The sequence below is a fragment of the Podarcis tiliguerta genome, assembly GCF_965153285.1.
Source record: "Podarcis tiliguerta genome assembly, chromosome: 4".
Taxonomy (NCBI): Eukaryota; Metazoa; Chordata; class Lepidosauria; order Squamata; family Lacertidae; genus Podarcis; species Podarcis tiliguerta.
In genome coordinates this window covers 102,790,375-102,806,024 of record NC_139537.1, presented here as the reverse complement: position 1 = coordinate 102,806,024, position 15,650 = coordinate 102,790,375, and the positions used below count along the sequence as shown (strand labels likewise).

The 15,650-nt window shown below is 42.3% G+C and overlaps 1 protein-coding gene and 1 long non-coding RNA gene across 2 annotated transcripts in view; both read right to left on the bottom strand.

Moving 5' to 3' along the window:
* The window catches only part of LOC310675370 (uncharacterized protein), a 728,507-nt gene that overhangs the window by 324,999 nt on the left and 387,858 nt on the right, over nt 1–15,650 (bottom strand). The gene's annotated exons all lie outside the window — the stretch shown is intronic.
* Nucleotides 5,265–14,882, bottom strand: LOC310676753. Its single transcript, XR_014510717.1, has 3 exons — nt 14,682–14,882; nt 10,551–10,657; nt 5,265–5,490 (listed from the first exon to the last, which is right to left on the bottom strand). It is a non-coding gene; the product is annotated as an uncharacterized lncRNA (long non-coding RNA).

Below are 15,650 nucleotides of genomic sequence, written 5' to 3'. Positions count from 1 at the left end.
TGAGACTCCTTAAAGGGAGTGAAAGGCGGGATATCAAATCCAAACTCTTCTTCTTCTTCTTCTTCTTCAAACTGTTGGAGGCAGTGGAAGACAGGAGTGCCTGGCGTGCTCTGGTCCATTGGGTCAGACACCACTAAACAACAACAACAACAATGCATGAAGGGGTTAAGACCATAGAGTAAGCAGTACTGGAAGACATAACTAGGTCACACCCCTTCACTTGGGTGATTTGGGAAAGTGTTACTAAAGCCTTTCCTTATTCTCTTCTAGCGGAAGGCATGTCAGAGCTTAGACCGCAAGCCACCTTTGTGTTTCTGTACAAATGATTTAGAAACTCTTACCTTTAAAAAACTAAGTTAAAATGCCTGTCTCTTCTTGCTGCTGTGTAGAATAGCATATGAATGTGACCTTTGAAGAGAGTTTGTTAGTAAACCATTTTAAACTTACCAAACGTGTGGTCTCTTTTAATGCAAAGAGAAGAATGGGGAACTTTGAAAAGAAGATAAAAGAAGATGAAGATATTTTAAAGGTCTAAGGCTTAATTCCCACACTTTACTTTGCTGCATGTTTTGTGGTTTTGAACTTCTGCTGGGGCTCTCTTGCCAAGACAGTATTTGCCCCAACCTGGATCTAGGCATCCAGGGAATTTTTCTTGTATTCTTTTAAACCAATTAGAAACAAACACAAAATACCAATACATAGAACACAAGACAAAAAGACATGGTATAAACCAAAGGGCTTTTAAGAAGCTTTCTTGAAACTCTCGAAATTAATTTTGCCTTTCCATAAAGAGTCCAACCCCGAACGATCTTTTGAGCTGTCCCAGTGGACAATAGAGGAAGCCATACTACAATTATTAGGATCTCCGCTCATCCCTGAGCCAGGGAAGCTCTGCTTAGGAGAATCTAATTGACTCTACAAATTTCTCTATGTTCTATATTCTAAAAACATAAGATGAGTTTGCTGGATCAGGCCTCAAATGCTTGGTGAATTGCTAAAAAAAGAGAGTTTTTCATGTAAGTTATAACTGTGTTAAGTAACCTGAGTATCAATTCTTGTTTAAGGAGCTAAGAGAAATGCTTTGTCAGAATATAATTGATGAAAGCCTACCACATTCCACATTTTTTGCTAGAATCCTAGAAGCTTGCAATCTATGCATTTATTGAATTTGAATGAATTCTGCTATACAGTTTGGTTTAGAGAAAGACTGATCCTATGAATGGAAGGAAGCCCCTGTTGTAGGCCCATCACCAAGGCTATCACCTCAACACAGGGGGCAAGCCTGGCTTATATTTTAACACCTGCTGGATCCAGTGGTTAGAAGGCTCTCACACGCAGCCTACGTCCTCCCCTCAAACTCGTAACAGTCCCATTAATATCACTGGTCTTTAATCCATGGTCAATGTGCAAGAGATTGCACACCTACTCATGCTATGAATGTTCACCTCTCAAGTAACACCCATGGAGTTCAGTTGGGTTATTGCAGCCCTGCTCATGCCTATATATAACTGAAATCAACAGGAAAAGAGTCATCATTATTTACTCACATCTCACTGATTTCAGTGAAATGTAGTTAAAGCACACCTTGCTATCCATGACTATAATTCTGCAAATGGATAGCTTTATATTTTAGAATTTACTGCATTTTTGAAAATGGGGGGGACACTCGAATCTGTGCCTAGAAAGTGCAGATCTGCTTGTCCTGTGCTTCCTGGACACAGGACAAGCAGCAGTGTGGATGAGCCTGTAGCTGGCTAGCAAAATCCAGGATGTTGGTCACTTGAGAGCGTGATCATATATAGTTGTAGGGATACCTTTGTGCTGGTGGCTCACAAGCTGTGCAAGCCTACCAGAAAGACCCACGTCTGGGGGCATCACAGCTTCGGCTTCCTTCCCTGCTCTTGCCTTGGCTCCCCTGCCTCCTCTGTGTCCTACCTGTCATTTGAGAGGAGGTTCTGCCATAGCTGTCAACCTTTCCTTTTTTTGTGGGAAATTCCCTTATTCCAGCGCTGTTTCCCGCAGCTTGCCACTGCTATCCCGGATTGTTAGATATCCCGTAAACTTTCGCCGGGACAGGTGAGGCTGCTGATCCGTTATTTTCGAAGCTGCTGATCCCTTATTTTCAAATCTGAAAGTTGACAGCTATGGGTTCTCCCCATCCACCCAAATTGATGAGAGGGCAGAGCTGGAGCCACCCACTGGGATGGGAGCACAGGCAAAGGCCCTGCAAAGACTCTTTATAGTTAGGTGCATGCATATGGTTATTAAGACAAGCAACCCAAGGAGTAGGCAAATATCAGTTACTCCAAGGTAAATATGTAAAAATAGATTTAATTGCCGATGAAAGTATTTTCAAAAAAGTGGCCAAGAAGCTAAATATGTTTAAATGACTTTTAGCAATGTCCAGACTCCCTTCCTATTGAAGGGCCTTGTTCTGCATTCATATTCATGATCTGCCTAATATGCTGATCTCCTTCCTGGATCAATTTCTTAAAGGCAGGATAATGAAGTCTCTTGAAGCTGTTTTGCCTTCAGGGAGTTGATCTAGCAAAATGCTAATCTGCTCTGAGCAAGGCCTCACTCAATGATTAAAGCTTCTTTATGTGGCCAATGTTTGGAACAACGTGTTCGCTTTTCCTCCCAAGCCCATTATCCAGTGATATCATTAAATTTAATTTGGCAAAGTCTTGTTTAGATAGAAACAAGTGCAAGAGTATAAACAGGAGGATTGTTAATTGCAATAATTCCAAAATAGAATCATGATGGACTGAAATGTGTGCAACGAAATCTGCAGTTCAGAATCCTGATGACATATGCGATGACATATGATAAGTGTGCTTACTGAGGGAAAATAAAAAGGAAATATGTTTTCATAGTCTTCATGCCCACTTAACATACACCTATACATTAGATTTGAACATATTTATTTTAGACAGGTATAACCTAATTGTGTTTTTTATTAAAGATACGTACATGCTAAATTATTGAAATACATATGAATAATTCAGATAATTGCTTTTAGTAGTTCCCAAGTCTGATAAATGTCTAAAGGAAATACAGATGGAATCCCCCCCCCCCCATCTTCAACTGGAAGATTTCTCCCCTTTAAATTCATAAAATGTTGCATTAATTTGCATAATGGTACAGCTGTCAAAGCAGGTTACAGGTGATGGCTTAGAACCTGATGCTACCTAATGCATAATGACCCTTTCTCTGCTCCACTATGCTGCCTGTTGCTAATGGAATTTGAACCTCCAAATGTTTTGCAATTAGAAATATTTTTAAAAACTCTTTGAAATACGAAGCAGTGCTACTTGCTCTACTTATTCCGCACTGGAAAGAGGACAATGGTGTGACTTAAAGTGGCACACCAGTCTCACTGAGACCGCCGAGTTACAGGATAACCACCTCTCCCCTTTATTGTTTTCTGCAGGAATAAAAATTATTATTTTATCTCTTGTTGCCGTGGCCATAGTTTGAACATTTGAAACTACACCCTGACAGTCTTTGTTCAGTACTATTTCTGTGATGAAAAGTGGAATAATTCATTTTAAAAAGCATCAGGACTAAAAGACCTTAATAAGAAGCACAAATAACAGCCTTATTTTGACCTTTGTGATGTCATCACCCCAATATGTGAAAGTGATGACTTCAGAAGGAATAAAACTGAAGGGAAAATGGGCCAGTCAAGCAGTCCCCAAGAAAAACCAATTGTTTTTATTTACATACAAAAATATGTATACACCACCAACTCATAAAAAATATCAAGGTGGTACAAAGAGTCACAGAAATATAGGACTAATTCATTTCCCAGAGGGATTGTTCTGCTCCAACCAATAATTTAGACACAAACACCAGGTTTTAATCACTACGCTGAAGAAATCAAACCTGGAGAACACTCAGCTCAGCAGTGGGTCTTGTTTTCTCATTTAAACATGTTTTGCATTGTGTTTCAAATCTGAGTGTGAATGTGGAAAGTGTTGCATTATTTCATTACTATCTCATAATCACAATTATTATTTATGAATTTACAAATCACCTTTTGCATATATGTCTGTAGGCAATCTACAGTCATATAATCAAAGTAGCTACAATAGTTAAAACCAAGAGCACAACTGTACCAGAGCAACCAAAAATAGGTTTAAAAACAAGACAGCATGAACACCGTTTCATCCAAATGGACGAGCTTGTCATAACAAGAATGTCTTCCATAAGGATAGCAGGCTCCTCCTGCTGTATCTCAGTGGGGAGGCTGTTTGATGGAACAGGGGAAGCCACACAGAAAGTTCTGCAATGAACCTCTGACATTCTGGGGTCTCCTGCAGAATGGAGGGACCTTCTAGGTATATGGTGGTCTCAGGTTGCAGACTAGGCTAGAGACAGGCTTATGTTGCTGAATGGCAAGCAGAGTAAAATAGCAGAAAGTGATAAATTGGTCTGGTTGCCCTAGCATGTCCTTTGCACCTTGACCTCCATGGATTTAGGCATCGGCCTCCTGAAGTTCTGAGCTCCGCTTCTAGGCACTTCCATTCCTCCATTTCTTCTTTTCTCATCCATGATTCCCTTTGGACTGTGAACCTGTGGGAAGATATCTCTGTGTTGTGTTGTTATGTACTAACCAGACAGAGAATCCAAATTAGCAGCAGGTGGGCAGCTGGTGGGTTTTCAGCAGGGTATGCATTTCACAGATGGGGAAGGAAGGTTTAACTCCCCACCCCAACATTGCAATTCAGCTCGACAAAAGCTTTCTACTGGCTCCAATAAAAGGCTTCTTTCAAGCCTAATTGCAGTGGGAAGAGAGAGAGGAGTGGGGGCACTTAGGAAGGGCTTGGTGGGTGAATGTGTGATATGAGGGTGACCCCAGTTTCCCAGTGTGTTCCCTAGCAGACAAAATGGCCATTTGGACTCTGCTTCAGGAAGCTAATCTGACAGCCCAGTGCACCTCTGCACTTGTGCCTCTGAGGGCATCTCATCAGGTCCATCCTTTGTCCTCTGACGATGGTGGTTCTGTGAGCAAAGTGTCTGGATCCTCCTTTCAGACTCCACAGTTTGAGACCTCGGGCATCTGAAAAGTTAAAGTCCTGCTGTAGAGGGCTTCTTTCATTCCAGGGTCACCAAGTTCTGGAAAAGATTGCAGAGTGGCTGACATGACATCCCAATGTCCCATGTGTGACATCGCAATGAGCCAGGGGTGGAGCTGAACATGGCTGAACATGGCGGCAGCATAGCCCCAGTGGCTGGCAGCCCCTGTCCTCCCCCAGCAGGAGCTGCCAGCCAACAAAGTCATGCTGTACCCAGCTCTGCATTTGCCCTTCTCTGCTCTCTGAAAAATGGGGGGAGCAACCCCCTAAACAAAACATGGGGGGGACTGCCTCTGCCCCTAGTAGTTGGCACCTATGCTTCATTCTGATATTGGTTGGTGTGATAAATTTTAGATGCAACACCAATGACATGCATCCCGCTCATCAGGCACCAGAACAGAGTATTAATCTGAAAAGCAAATGGAGAACAAATGTAAGTCAGATGCCTGCAACACAGCAGCTGGAAGGTAAAAACTGTTAGAAAGTCTGGTAACAACATTTGCCCAAGTAACTTATGAAATAGTAATGATCTGAATCATTCAAAAGAATAATGCATGAATAACTTTATAGTGTAGCAAATTTTAAATAGAGAGAGAGGTTAGAATGACCGCTCTCCACATCAAATGGAGGGCACCCTTTGCGTGCCCACATGCAGCACCCTGGATCCTACATGACTCCTGGCAGAACACTCCTGGACCGCCTCCCCAAGTCACAAGCCTTGAGGTTCCCGCCAAACCTCAGTTCAAAGAACCAATTGAGACTGGGGAGGCGTAGCTAGGGGAGCGGACCAAGTAAGGGTTGGGTCCGCTCTTTAAGCATAAGAGGGAGTGGAGCCTACATGGCAGCTCTCAGTCAGCTTCATAGCTTCACCTGCCCTACCCTTCCTTTGCTTAGGCCTTTTATTGCAGGTTAATTTCTTATTTACAGGTATGCTGGCGCTGCTACAGTCTTACAATGGTTGCTGTTGAAGGACCAGGAAGGAATTTCCCTGCGTTGGCAGGTTTCACCTTCCCCGTAGCAAAATGTCACAACTTTGGCGGTTGTAGACCTTGGGAGGAATCCTTTAGTCTATCTTCCCTCAATGGGTGGGGGGATGAAGCGGTGACACACGCCCCCCCCCCAGTGGCAACCCCAGGGTTCCCCATTAAAGGGGTTGTGTTGAGGGGAGTCACTGGCCATATGGTGAAAGATTGTCAGTGCACTCCGCTGTGTTGTAGTAAAATGGGGGGTGGGCTTTCTGCTTAAAAATATGTCTTCCAGAGCCAGCCCAAACCCACACTTTTTGGATAGCCCTGATGTTCCCCAGCTCCACAGCTGGGGGTTGGGAGGGATAAATGCCCAATGCCTAAGCCAAGGTCTCCCTACATCTGAAAGCTTAATAAAGTTGTGGGCAATTGAATCCCATAACACATTGTCATGAGTCATTATTCCACCTGGCTGTAACCTGGGGGGGGGGTCTCCACCTGGGCATGCAATGTGGTCAGTTGACTAACTGGGCAGGGAGGGAGCACTGGTAATAAGCCACAGTTTTCGTTACAATATTTGCAGAAACTACAAACATTAAATAGTAATGCATTCAACCAGCTCCAACTGCTGGCATCCAGTAAAGAGCAGCTGAGCTGAAAAGTCTGCTAAGAAGACAGACTTGTTGGCTAAGGGTGGGGGGGGGGGAGGGGGGAGTGCTGGAATAGCAAAGCTGAGATCAGCTCCCAGCAGAAACTGATCAAATATAATCAAGAAAACCAAGGAGCTAATTTTCAAATTATGAACAGCAATAATAATTCTCGCAATGAGGGAACCGCCAGAAGGCCCTCGGAGCTGGACCTCAGTGTCCGGGCAGAATGGGGGGGTGGAGACGCTCCTTCAGGTATACAGAACCAAGGCTGTTTAGGGCTTTAAAGGTCAGCACCAACACTTTGAATTGTGCTTGTAAATGTACTGGGGACCAATGTAAATCCTTTAGGACCAGTGTTATATGGTTTTGGCGGCCACTCCCAGTCACCAGTCTAGCTGCCACATTCTGGATTAGTTGTAGTTTCCAGGTCACCTTTAAAGGTAGCCCCATGTAGAGTGCATTGCCGTAGTCCAAGCGGGAGATAACTAGGGCATGCACCACTCTGGTGAAACAGTTTGCGGGCAGGTAGGGTCTCTGCCGGTATACCAGATTTACCCTCCGCAGTTTCAGTATTTGTCAAACCAAAGATGCTGTGTATTTAATAAGATGCCCTTGGAGGCACCTTTGGGTGATCACTTCGTAAAGCATCACCATTTGGATATAGACTTATTCTGCACAGTCCTATGGGTCAGTCAGAGAAAACATGGAATGATGAGGGATCATGTCAAACTATTACACCAACAAGAAGCCAAGTTGATTTTCCTATTTAAATCCCTGCACCCAGGGGAGATTAAATACTGAATTAGACTTTAATTGTTTTGTTTAATTTTCTTTGTAGGTGGCTGTTGTTGTATTCTCCTTGCTATATATTGGATGCTGTACCTTTAAATTCTAGGTAATTCTATGTAATTCAGTGCACCTGCTGGTGGTCTTTATAATGCTACTAGGTTTTAGCCAACAGTGTCAGCTTGCTACACTTTTGAGTGACAGCTGATCCACGGTTATTTGGTGTACCTTTGTGGACATTTGACTTGGTAATGTATCTGTTATTGTATCACAACCTGTTATAGAATGTGCAGGTATGTCATTTCAATCACTGTATTTTATTGTAATGGATTTTATTTTATATCATTGCCAGCTGATGAAGAACATTTATTAAAACAGTCTTTTATCCCGGAAGGACTGTTCTGTTGCTGTTGCTGTGTTTGGAGTAACTACCATCATTCTTCTGTGTTGCTGTGCTTATAGCACCATCTCGCTCCAGCTCACTCTTGGCAAAATTCTGTATAGGATATTAACTTTGGAAGGCGTTAGCCTCAATATTCAATGATTCTTTATGGTCAACTACTAATCTGATAATTTCCTTTCATGGAATATCTACTTGACTCTTATTAGTTTGTGACTCCATGTACATATTGTATGTTTTCTGACTGTGAATTAAGAAACAGTTCGATAGTGTTATATAAATATTGTTAGCATACTGTTAGCCTACGTGTTTATGTTTGTCAGGGAGTACCAAATGGAGCTGGACTGGACAGCTGCCCTGGACACAGAATTGACCTGCACCTCCATGGACAGCTGTGAGTCCAAAATGACTCCCAGGCTGCACATCTGGTCCTTCAGGGGCACAGTTACCCCATTCAGGACCAGGGAGTCCCCCATACCTGCCTGCCCCCTGTCCCCCCAAAACAGTACTTCTGTCTTGTCAGGATTCAGCCTCAATCTGTTAGCCGCCCTTCGTCCTCCAACCGCCTCCAGGCACTCACACAGGACCTTCATCGCCTTCACTGGTTCTGTACTTCGTAGTTGACTCTATGTTTAAGTTTTACCCACTATTACAATTAAATACCCCAAACACACACACAACTAGCATTAAGGAACAGGTCTGGCATTTCTGTTAGATCTGATGTGCAGGGATGAGGCCTGGCTTTAAGGAAACTTGCATTCCATGTCTGCTCCTTTGTGGGTTCCCAACAGGTACACCTGTTCTCCATCCATGTGTGGACCTGATGTCCGGACAACATATTTCCGCTCCCCACTGAAACCCTCAGTTCTTTCCCTGGTTCCAGTCTTTAAATAATGGCACATCTGCTACAATCAACTTCACAGCTTCCTCCTCCCTGCATTTCCCTTAAGAAAACCCCCAAATCGCCAGGTTAATAAGACTGGACTACAATATGGCAGGCCAGTAGTATTATCACCCCCACAAACCAGAGAGTAGATTGATCTGTCATGGCTTGTCTGAGGGCACCCAGTGAATTTGTGGCAGTGGAGAGAAAGGCACTAAGGTCTTCCCAACTCCTGTGGTTAAAAATGAAGGAATTTTATCTTTGGCCCTAGAGAAATTAACAGGAGGCTGTTAGGGGAACTCCAAAGAGAAAGGAACAGAAGTAGCTGGGATGATTTGATGACTGGAAGGAGGGGACTTGGCAGTTGCGTTATGAGGAACTGAGTGGAGTCACAAGGTTGTGCAGCAGCAGATGTCACCCCAAACCCTCGTGGATCTGTTATTTCATTTAGGCTACCACAGGAACTGTGACTCTCTTCTTCGCACTGTCATATTACCTTTTGGTACTTTGCTGTGAACATCATCATGCCATTGTCACTGCCTGCTGCCAGATTGCTCTTCGTACAGTTTTGCCACCAATATTTCACTATGGAAACTGTCATTCCATCCCGAACATGTTTTCAGTCTAGCTCACAAGCTGTCATTTGGCTCTTTAGACTGCCATGCTACTGTTCAGTTTGGGATGCTGTCATTCAATCTTATTACTGTTTTATGGACTAACACACCATTCCTGACATTTCATCCATCAGCAGCTTCCATGACAATCTATTCATTTTCCAGGGAGGGCTTCTTGTTTTAAAAAATGAAATAAATCACCATTCCAATTCTTTTCTGCATCAAGACCTTCTTAGGAATACTTCCCAGTAGTTCAGCTTACCAGCAGAGTGAGGGTCTAATTAATGGCACATACAATTGCATGTAAAAAAAAACAAACCACCCCAATTTATAACACCCATTTCTAAAGTAATACAAAGAGGCAGCAAGAGGGCAGGGAGCACCCCAGCCCTTCTTTGCTTCTCATTTCTCTTTCCATGTTCTCTCCCCCAACAGCTGATTTCCCTTGCCCACAGTAAACATGAAAGTCATTTTGGGGCACAATGTCATTTTGGGGTCAGTGAGGAAATCTAAAACCACCCCTCCTTCTCCACACAAAATTACCATTCCCACTGTATTTAACAATAACCAATCTGAAAGGCGAGTAAAGAAGAACAGGCAATATGGCAGCATCTGAACCTGCACCTGTCTGTGGTTCAGACCAAGAAGCCAGTCCAGAGCAAGAGGCCCCCATTCACTGAAAGCTGGCTGTAAATGAGATCCAGTGAGAGCAATAGAACCTATTAGTCAATTAAGTCCCTTTGCTTTCAATGACTGGACTGGGACTAGAAACCGTGTAGGACCAGATGGAACCTTCCTGGCTCTTTGCATCTCCTGATTCGTAATGAACTGGTACCTGCAAGAGTCTGAGTCACCTGAGCAAGGCTCTGCTGGGGCTCTGGTGCGAGAGCACTGAGACACCTCATGGTGAAATTACAGCCAAGTGTCATAGGTAAATGTTTCCACATTTTCCATATGCTGATCTCCAGGATATATTTCTAGTGAATTCTCCCCCACAGGCAGCCTACTAAAAGCTGGCGAATTCACATATCCATTTTCTGTATTAAATACTCATTTAGGTATTAAATACTGCCATTAAAATGGAGTTACAGGTTGTTAAACTACCAAAATAGACAGCAATCCTAACCCCACTTTCCTGGGAGTAAAACCCACTGAACTGAATGGGACTTACTTCTGAGTAGGCATGGTTGGAATGGCAGCCCTAGATGGCTTTCTGATGGGCCATTTGCCACTTCATTAACTTTGTCTTTATCTGTAGAAGAATCTTTGTTGTTTTTGCTAGAAATACAAACATGGAAATTAAATGTGAAAGGGAACACACACAACAAAGGTAATTGATTTATAAATAGCTGGTGAGATATGCATGCATATAATATATATGCATCACCAGATCACAGAATCATAGAATTGTATCTTTGGAAGGGATCCCAAGGGTCATCCCGTCCGACCCCCTGAAATGCCTAAAAACCTCCAATGAAGGAGAGCCCACAACCTCCCAAGGCCATCTTGCACAAAGCAACCCCTGAACAAAAAACACGCGATGGAAGTGTGGATAAAGGTTGCAACAGATTGTGGCACTTTGGTACCTTAGGAGTTCCATTTGCATTGTGGGTTTCAGTTTTGAACCATAATCTCTATAATAAACCTTACTCCTGACAAAACAGAGTCCGGTCATTTAATTTAATCAGGAAGCAGGCATTTCAGCTCTGTAATCCATCAGTATTTGAAATGTGAGATATTTGAAACTGCTCTGTTTTATGGAGGGCGCACAATCTATTACCGTTATCTCAGCTTCTACAATGGCAAATACTAATGTACTGTTAACAGGGGCAGGAGAAATGTATTTTCAGATTCATAAAACATTTTAAAATATATATATGGAGAGATACTTTGACAGTCACTGCCTTGATGCCCCATGTGAATCATATCTTCTAAAAAGAAGTTAATATTAATTGTTTGGTAAATTAAGATAAGGGTTCATTAGGGATGTTTTGAAAGAATTCAATTAACTTTCACTTAATGCTCTCTCCATTCATTTGGAGATGACACATTATTTCAAGAAAACACTAAAAAGGAAACCATGTGAAATGGGGAATGCTATAAGACCAGGCTGTGATGCTGGTTTCACTGCTGCCCAGTGTTCATAGAATCATAGAATCATAGAATCATAGAGTTGGAAGAGACCACAAGTTAAAACAATATTTTTTGTAAAAAGTGCAACATAATGGTTTCACTTTGGAAAGGTAGCATATAATATACTAAAACAATTAGGAGCTACCTTTGTGAAATCATATTACATTGATGACAAAAGGAGGAAAATGTGCTTTGTAAGACATCTACTGCATCTTTATAGATTTCTATAAAGATGAAAAGAGGCAACAGGGGATTTCCAGTCTCAAGCAAATGGAGAAAAGGAGTGCCAGTCTGATCATCAGCCAACAGAGGACAAAGAGACTATCTCCTTATGGGAAAGACTTGTTGGGATTTTATGTAACCAAAACTATTAGTGTGATTAGTATAAATCACATGAGATGTCTCAGAAGAGTGTGGGAATGGAAAACTGTCTTATCTCTTCTGTCTGAGCGTGTTTTTGTACTGTACTTTCACTTTTGCAGTATGCAACAGTTGTTCTTCCAGAGACTGGAGAACACAGACGTGATTATGGATTGTCTGTATAGAATGTAAATAAAATGAAGTTTAGATCTATGGATGTTTCTTTCTTCTTGCTGTATGATGCTAGAAGACTTGTGTGCACTTTTCATATGAAAAGTGTTGCAGAAAGGCAGTCTGGAGATGAAAGGACATGCCATTCCAGAGACGTGCCTACCGGGAGACGCTCAGAGGTCCTGGGAGGGGGGGTCGCCATCTCCCCAAGAACGTTTTTCTAACAAGACTCACATCTGTAACTAAGTCTGCCTTCAGGGATCCAACTGTGAACTGCTGCTGCTGCTGTGAGTAAACTACTTTTATATACCTTAAATAAGATTGTGGAGTGTTTATTCTTTTAAGAGGGAAATAAGGGATCTTACCAGGAATCTATATTGAGAAGCTTAAAAAAGCTTGCAACCAGCGACCCTCTGTGCGTTTAAAAGGGAAATGTTAAAACTCTGCTAAGTTATAGAACTTGCTAGTGCAAGTTAGGAAGGATATTATTAAACAATATATCCTCTCCTGCCTCCCTGAACATTCCCACATTGAGCGGCCCAGCAGTCCGCAAAAGAGCTCTCCCGCGACCCTCAAACCCCTGTTCCGAAAGGAATGGGGAGTGTGTGGGGGGGGAGCCAGTGACTAAGCCTGCAGACATGGCAGTGTCGCAACTCCACGGGAGTGAAGCCTCAATCTCCTCCCTGAAGCAGAGATCTTCTGAAAACTACATTTAAGCCAGTGGAAATGTAAAGAAGATTAATTATTGGATCTAATTAGGCTGAATTCGGCACTAGATGGAGGAGTAAAAAGGAAGTCCATCCCTATCTTCTGGGTAATTATCACTGCATGGAAACAATTTGCATGTTCTTAGTTTTACTTGACTCTATTAGATATATGTCTGTCAATGGGAAAGTTGGATTAAAAGCAACTGAAACCCATTCTTTACTACCTTTTATTTACAATGAAGAATTGTGGAGATGACCTTGAACTAAAGCTGAAGGTGAATTTGAGCCCAGCAGAGAAAACTTGAAACAAGATTATTGAAGTACTCTGTTGGGTGAGTGTATGGAAGCATCTGTGGGCTTTGCAAGGCACATTTTGGTTGGAGTGATTTAAAGAAGACTGAACTTGTCTCTAAAGTTTCTTTTTAAAAGACAAACTAGAAGTGTAAAGCTTGGAAGTGGCCAAAGAGGCTGCACATTGACAGGGAAGGCAGTGCCAGGAATCGGACAACATCTGAGAATCCCGACACTGCCTTTTTGGAGCTGGAAGCCTGGTAAATCTCTCCCTGGTTGTGGGAAGGAAAGAAGGGCGTTTGGACTTTGCCAGAAAAGTGGAATTATAATGATATTCCACTGTTTGTAACTCTTCATTTTACTTCAAGACATTTTTAAAGAACTGGATCAGTGAGAGTCTTTTCCTAGCCTCTGAATTATTAAATTATTAAATTGTGAATTTGTGTGGACAAATGGTTTTTGTTTTCTTTTTAAAGTAGATATTGGTTTAATTTGAATGTTAATTTGAAAGCTGGATTTTATTTCAAATTGTATATGTGTAACGGGCAATCAGGCTGGAGGGAGTGGAAAAGTACAAAAGACTGTGTTCTTTGGGAAAGTGCTACTTGGTGGCCTTGACAAAATGATAAGACAGCTGGAAAATAGGTCGTTTTGAGAACAAGGGAAAGAGAAATCTGACAAGGGCAGAGTGAATCGAGCAGAAGGAGTATTGGATATTTTCACTCTGTTCGGACCATTTTGGATTGCGTTAATAGTAACTTATTGAATATGGCAATTAAAAAGCAACCAACCCCAGGTTCGGATAGAAGGACTTCTGTACAGGACACAGGGGATAAGCCTTATGGTGAATGGGTGGAAAGATAAGTTGATTAGGGAAAAAGGGAAATTTGGATAAGACGGCATATAAACTTATAGCCCGAATGGACAAAAATATTGAAATGGTGACAAAATTGAATATTAAGATAGAACCAGTGATAAAGAAAACAGAAGCAGTGCAGGCCCCGATGCAAGGGCTGGAGGAACAATTCGGGGAAAAAGAAACACCAGGAGAAACTCAGGGCAGATATGGGTGGCATGGGGGGGGGGGGTAGGCAGGAAATACGGTATGTGGGAATGCCTTGGTGGCTGAAATGAGGCAGAAATCACAGCCTCTGAGAGTAAGAGGAGATTGTGAGGAAGGTGAGCAGGATTTTAAATCTGATTTAACTGATAGCCGCCTTCCAGTGAAATTTAAATATGCCAAAGTTGGGAAAACGAAAGGGAAATAATTATTGTACATGTGTAAAATAATATAACTAAATTGATACATTGGCAGGCTTTGACTGCACATTTGCAATCAGCAAAATTTGGATAAAATTAGAAGAAGAAGAATGGATAAAGTATGTTTATGGAAATGCAGAAGATTTTTGTTAATATAAGGAACCAGAAGAGGGAATGGAGGGTTTAAAGAATGAGGTTTAAAGAACCTCAAAGATAAGGTTTTGAAATGTGTTTGTGAATGGGGATGGGGGGGGGGGATTTGACTTTTGTAGCTAACTGTGGAAATTAATTGTGAAAAAAACAAATAAAAAACTTTACAAAAAAAGAAAAAGAGCCAACAGGCAATAAAAATATTGAGAAAACAATTGCTTGCAGCCAACCTGTGTTCCTGAATTTTCTAGGAGGTCAAAACGAAGACTGTGGCAAACCCTCGGCAGCCATTTCAATGTTGGCTTCCTCTGTCAAGCTGCAGTTCCCACCCAACTCCTGGTCTGCATTCTGTGAGCTGATTCAATCTTCTCAGTGAGCCTAGCAGGCACCATTCATTTGCGGCACATTCAAAGCATGTGGCTTCTCCCAACGAATCTTGGCAACTGCAGTTTACCCCTCACAGAGCTACAGTTCCTTTTAAAACTACAGTTCCCAGGATTCTCTGGGGGAATCCATAGCTTAAACATAGGGTGTTGATGTGACCATATCCCAGCATTGCCTTGACTCAGATCACAGGCCTCTTCTTCCCATTCATCTTTTTTTTCCTGGGCCTGTGGTCATCGGGATTTTTCGGGCTTTGTAATTCCATGGCTGTAGGTCAACCCTGCGCACACTATGGTCACCGTCCTACAAAACGTGCCCTGAGATAAAACCGAACTTAACCTGTAGCAAAATTTTATTGTTGCTCAGGCAAAATGGCAGAGGAAGACAATTGTCTCCACTGTTCTGGGAATACTTCTCTTGTTTCTACTTCTTTTTTTTTTTTTTACCCAAGTCAAGCAAGTTGCAGGAAGCCAGTTTGGCAGGTGGCTTTGCTGCCACCAGTTGCCCGTCAATGTCCGGCAGACTAGTGGGCCATACATAAAGGGGAGACTTAGAGGTGTGTGTGTGTGTGTTCATACACCCCCACACCTACACCCACAAAGGCATATAATTCCAAATAGCATTTTTAAAATCAAAACATGCCACTTTGGAGCTTATTCGGAAAATATGGATTCAGGGCAGGGGGGACTTGAAATGCTCTGGGAGGATTTTTGCCCTTGGAAAGAATTATCAACAGGATCCATTTCTAGGGTGTTTGATACAGCAACTTCTGAAACCCTTTGGAAGTAATCTCATGTTGTGAAGTCTTAGGGTTC